The following is a 6,000-nucleotide window of genomic DNA, read 5'->3' on the forward strand; positions in this document are numbered from 1 at the left end:
TGAAGCAGTTGAGGCTACCTCATTGAATGTTTTTAAGGCAAGGATAGATAAATTTTTGAACAGTAAAGGAATTAAGGGTTATGGTGAGCGGGTGGGTAAGTGGAGCTGAGTCCACAAAAAGATCAGCCATGATCTTATTGAATGGCGGAGCAGGCTCGAGGGGCCAGATGGCCTCCTCCTGCTGCTGTCGGCTGGCATAGGCTTCAGTATCAGAGCGGCTGTGAATGGAGCTGAACACATTTGGAATCGGCAAACAGCTCCATTGATGTGACAGAGGGAAGATCATTTGAAGCAGTAAGATCGGAGTGAAGTTCTTGCACTGTGATCAGCCATCTTGATTCCAAGTATGACTCCAGCCACTGGAATTTTCCTTTCATACTTATTGGCTTTATTTTGGCTGGGATTCCTCAGTGTCATTACTTGCTTGAGAGCAGCCTTGATGTTGAGGGTTGCTATCAAAATGGTGGTTGCTTTAAAATTACTGCTGTTTGATGAAATATAAATCCTTACAACTCAGTCCTTCAGAATTAAAAGAATGGGATAAAATATTGCTGAATATAGAAGCAAACTGAAAAAAGGAGGAAAATCTGAAAGAAAAATAGAGTTCGGGGGGAAGTAGAGGTAGGCTAACAGATGAACAACTAGCAGTGTCATGTTGTGGTTAACTCTTTTTGGGGTTTTTTGTTTTTTTAAATGGCTGAAAACAAAGTGTCAGGTTTTACTGTTTTGTATCCTCCACCTGGTTAGTTCCTTTGGCTAGATGGTGTGCGTGCAGTTCAGAATATCACTGATTTGATTTTATGTTCTGCTGAAGTAGATTTGGAACATGTCTCCCTTTACCTTCCACACTCAGGGACAGGAATGGCAAACCTGACTTTGGGAAGAGCATACATTCCACACCATGCACCTTTCATTATTGAACATTTTAAAATTTCTGTTGCTTATTTAATTATTCTGAACACAAAGCTTTTAAACAAAATAGCACTGGGGGGATGGGAATGTTTGTGGGAACAAAACTGGAGCTGCCATTACTGTGTAATATTGTCATTGCAATGTCGTGCTTGAATTGGCAAGAGATAGAAACACTGATGCATACTTTCCCAAAGTGTTTTTTTTCTCAAAAAAACTTTTGTCAAAATATTAGAATGAGAACCCAAGAGAAAGTGCAAGGCACATAACATGCCATATGCTAAAGAGTTTAGCAAACTATTTGCTGTTAATCCCCAAAACAGCTTGATTTTTTGTTAGTATTTAATAAACAAATTGAAGATTTGTTGGTAGATAGCTCATTAAACTTTGTTGTATAGGTAGACAAGGCTATTTGAAGTTCATACGCTGAATTGTTTTCAAATTTTCACAAACAATGTTTATGCAGCACTTCAGATTATTTTGCTACATAAAGGGTGTAAAATAATCAGCATGAACCTAAAGGGAAAAACTCAGCAAACATTTTGCACAATCTTTGGCCTGTGGTTTCAAAATAAAGTGCACAAGACTCATTGTGTATTTCAAAATGATAAAGCAATAGATGACACTAACAGAAAATTGTTTGCGAGAACATTTTGAAAACAGTGAATTATTTGATAATGCATGCACAGAAACTGAGCAAAGAAGAGTGATACAAAGACAAAAGATTAGATCAGAGCGTTCAAAATTGTGGGGTGCCAATGTTATTGGGAGCAAGAGGGGATGACCTGGTCAACATCAAGGGTCAGCGATACATTGTGTAGTTGGCAGAGATTTATTATGGGGCTATTTTGGCACAGTGTACGTGTTCAAATCACGACAGATTTCTAGAAGTAGATATTCTGCCTGCTTCTAGAATTAGGTGTTTTGTACATTGGCTAATGAATATCATTTATGGGAGGGAGTATTACTATGTCAGGCCATTTCTTAACTTGTCTGTGGGACAGCTCTTACAATATTGCCAAGTTGGTTGGGTGTTCCTTACATCGTCTAATTTGATTTCTAGATCGTGACTGACTGCTGTGTCTAGTTTTAATTTGTCTATTTGGCAAAACTGATTGACTTGATCGGCCTTATCACAGAGCAGGTAAGAGTTAACTGTCCTTGTTTGGGATTGGAGTCTCATAGAGGCCAGACCCTAAAGGACCAGTAGGGTTTGTGTGACAATCTGACAATAGCATGGTCACAAATTCTCATATTGGCATTTGGTTTGAGCTAACTTTTCCCTGAACTTTTCGTTCAGACTCATGGATTAGTACTGTATGTAACCAGCACACTATCATACTCAATTAATATAAGTTGCACCTTTTCTTTCACTGCCTCTTGAATAGGCTATTCCATGCTTATAATCTTTTTGTAAATACATTATAGTGTAATGGTATTTTCACATGCTTGTCTAATTTTTAAGTCTATATCCTCATATATTAGATAGAACTTGTGTTAATATTGAACATTTCACAATAACTTTGTTGCAGTGTTAATGTAAGCCTACTTGTGACACTAAAAATAAACTTAAAACTTAAATCATTCTGGATCCAGTTATTCTATTCCCTTGAAAATGTTCGCTATTTTGATAAGACCATATTTAAACTCCTTTTTCTAACATTCACATCTTGTATTACCCTTTGTCTTTTTCTTGTTCAGTTGCTTGGTCCCATTCATTGATGATTGCTCCACGTGCCAATTGAAATTCTATGACTAGCAATTGCATTATGTAAAATGAAAATTCATTGCTAAATTCCAATTATTAGGACACTTTTTGTGTTATTCAGTGAGACATTTCTATTTGTTACAGAAACAACTGCAAATGCATGTTTACAAATTTAATTTCCCAGTGGTAATTTACAGTTAAATCATGGAATTCGGTGATGTTGCTTTAACTTATACATGATGGAAGCGAATGAGCTTAAGATGTGTTGAGAGATTTGGTATTGATGTTTATTGACGATGGCAAAGGCGCTACAATAAAAAAATGCTCCGGACGATGGTTGCAAAAATCTAACTTAATACTTGAAGATTGAATCTCGTATTGATAAAGTTGACTTAAGTCACATTTGGGGATTCTGGTGCCGTTTTATCGGACCAGATGAGCTGCCTTAATATGTGTTTTGGGCAGAAGTTGCCTGATGGGTAATAACTTTCCAGACAACCCACATTGGTCATAACTTTCCAGACAACCCATCTGGTTTGCCAGCCAGATGTAACTTAAGTGTGGACAGGAACAAAATCTTTCTTCTGGAAATATGAAACAAATTAGAAACATTCAATAATAAGTCAGACAGCATCAGTGAAGAAGAAAGAATTTGTGGGTTTCTACACCCCCTGAGGAAGGGTTTGTACCTGAAATGTTGCCACTTGTTGCCACATATGCTACCTGACCTGCTGGAATGTTTCTAATGCTTTCCAATTGAAACCTTGCATTCAGTGAAGAGCCCACCATAGTAGATAGCAAACACAAGTTGAACTAATTGTATCGAATGACTTGTACTATCGGTTGCATGTTTGACCTTGAATAAAACAGTTTACAACCAAACCAAACAATATTTCAACTGGCTTAACTTGCTGTGGTTTTGTACAGATTAAAGGAAGTACACTTACTCAGCAAATGTTAGTAGGGAATGCGTTCTGTTGGAGGTGACAGGACTGTTTATTGAATCTTTCCTAAGGATAGCTACTAGGCTGATCAAGAGGAAAATATCCTTCCCTTGCCTTCACCTCCCACCATATCCTAAAATGCTCACTAATTTTGTTTGAGTGGCCACTTTCTCTTTGTATCCTTGAGAATTTGAAAGATATACTACACTTTTTGAAAAAACATAGTCTCAGTTGAACTGCTGAAGACAGCGCTGTATTACTGGTGCACTGTTCCATAAGAATCATCAGCTTTCTTGTATCTTTCTCAAGAAGACACATTCTTCAAATGAGGGTTTCACCAGTGTGTTATCCAAATATCATCCTCTTCTCATCTGTACATGTTTTCAGGAAGTGATCTCTGGTGATTTACTTTTCAAGCAAAGCCATCATAGACAGGAAATCAAGTTGGGTATCCTTTATCAATGGTACACCAAGTTTGTCTTGGTGAGGCACCAGGTTTTATATTTCACAATTAAATCATGGGGAAATTGTAATGATGTGCAGGTACATAACTTGAAATTATATGTTCACTAATCCATTTTGCTGCTCCATAAACATAAAAACATAAAGTATGAAACATAAAAACATGATGAAAGGATGAAACAAAAAGTGGCCTGTTGAAACCACTCTTTCCATAGTAACGGAAACATTCACGGTATGATGGTTCCTGTTAGCCATTAAGCTATCACTCATAGCTAATGTTCTAAAGTTACTGATGGATCATTTGAAATTTCTGAGCAAGCTGACTTGGTGTCAGATTTTGTTACTTAACTGTTGCCTACTTCAGGTCCTTTATATTTCATCTTTTTGTCAAGTGGCTGCAACTCCAGGTGAGACCTGGTTAAGTGGCATAAGTTTATGAGGCAAGTTGAGGTCAAGATGCATGCCTAAGCATGCACTAATCTCTTGAGATCCTTCCTATTATGGTCGGAAATAATTGAGCTTGCACTCTATTATGTTGGTTGTTTTGTAACTCAAAGGGCAGTCAACGAGCTAGGAATAAGACTTAAACAAAAATGTTATGCACTGTTTTGTGTAATCAACAGCAGGTCATTTATGTTAGTACTATATTTTCTGAAAATGGTAAGTTGGTGGAAAAGAATGTAAATATATAATCTAATCAAAATCCTATAAATCAAGAGAACTGCACTGTATTAACCCGAGGTCCATTCCAGAAATCTGTCAAATGTATGTTTGCATTAAAAACATAGTGTCCAGTGACATCATTGTGTCAACCAATGAATTGGAAGTAGGGCTGGACTTAAGGCAAATAAAGTTCATTTATTCAACAGTCTATTTAAAGAGAATCTTTACAAACTATAGTAAACAGAACTCATGATCAAAACCATAGCAACATCTCCCAATAAAAGCAGAATTATCACTGCAGCGAAATACAGAGAATGGATGGTGATTATGTAGTTATGTAATATGAAATATGTAACATCAATTTGCAGCCATGAAGAGCTGTGATAGCTTCAGACTGATTGATGGAGGATATCCTCCATTATCTTTGTTTCAGCTGGGAATAGTGGTGTCACTATATGTTGCCAACTCTGGTCTCTTGCACTGATTACATCAGCCTCAGGTTGATAGATGTTTTGCAGTCGTTGCATCCCATTCAGTTGGGCTCTATTATGAAGGCTCTCTGTTGTTATCTCCATAGACATTGCCTCTTGACCCTGTCTTCAACCTGTCTGCCATTGAAATCCTCCTCCCATGCCTTTGTGACTTTCAAACTCAAGTATCCCAACATTATCCTGGCTGCCTCCCATCCTCATAAACTACAGGCTTAGCCACAGATCCGTTGCCTATGTCATATTTTGTACCAGTTGCTGCTCACCCATCAATTCTGCCCTTGCGGATCCATTTTTGTTTCCAGTGCCCTAGCACCTTAGATTTAAAATGCTCAATCTTGAATTTATGTGACCTTGCTCTATATATATATATATATATATATATATATATATATAAAGCCTTCCAGCTTTACATCACCCCATCCCTCAAATGCACTTTTATTTCCATTAAAGCCCATGCTGTGGAACTCCCTCCTTAATCCCAGAATTACAGAATCATTCCAGTGCAGAAAGAGGCCATTTGGCCCTTCAAGTCTGCACTGGCTCTCTGAAAGAGCATTCTGTCTAGTCCCACTTGCTTGCCTTTTCCCCAGAACTTTGCACATTCTTCCTTCTCAGCTAACAATCCAATTCCATTTTGAATATCATGATTAAACCTGCTTCCACCACCCTCTCTGGAAGTTTGTTTCAGATGCCAACTGCCGTCTGCGTGAAAAAAAATTTCTGCGCATCACTATTAGCCCTTTTGCCAATTAGTTTATATCGGTGCATCTAGTTCCTGATGCTGTCTTGAATGGGAACAGTTTCTCACTATATTTACCTTGCC

The 6,000-nt window shown here is 37.7% G+C and overlaps 1 protein-coding gene across 12 annotated transcripts in view; it reads left to right on the forward strand.

Moving 5' to 3' along the window:
* Nucleotides 1-6,000, forward strand: part of rock2a (rho-associated, coiled-coil containing protein kinase 2a) — a 193,398-nt gene that overhangs the window by 24,533 nt on the left and 162,865 nt on the right. The window contains exon 1 of one of the 12 annotated variants that reach the window (XM_078213133.1): nt 1,972-2,053. The exons of the other annotated variants lie outside the window; for them this stretch is intronic. The gene's annotated coding sequence lies outside the window, so the exon portion shown is untranslated. Of the gene's footprint in view, nt 1-1,971; nt 2,054-6,000 lie in introns of those variants that run through there. 12 annotated transcript variants of the gene reach the window in all.

The sequence above is a fragment of the Mustelus asterias genome, chromosome 5 (assembly GCF_964213995.1).
Source record: "Mustelus asterias chromosome 5, sMusAst1.hap1.1, whole genome shotgun sequence".
NCBI lineage: Eukaryota > Metazoa > Chordata > Chondrichthyes > Carcharhiniformes > Triakidae > Mustelus > Mustelus asterias.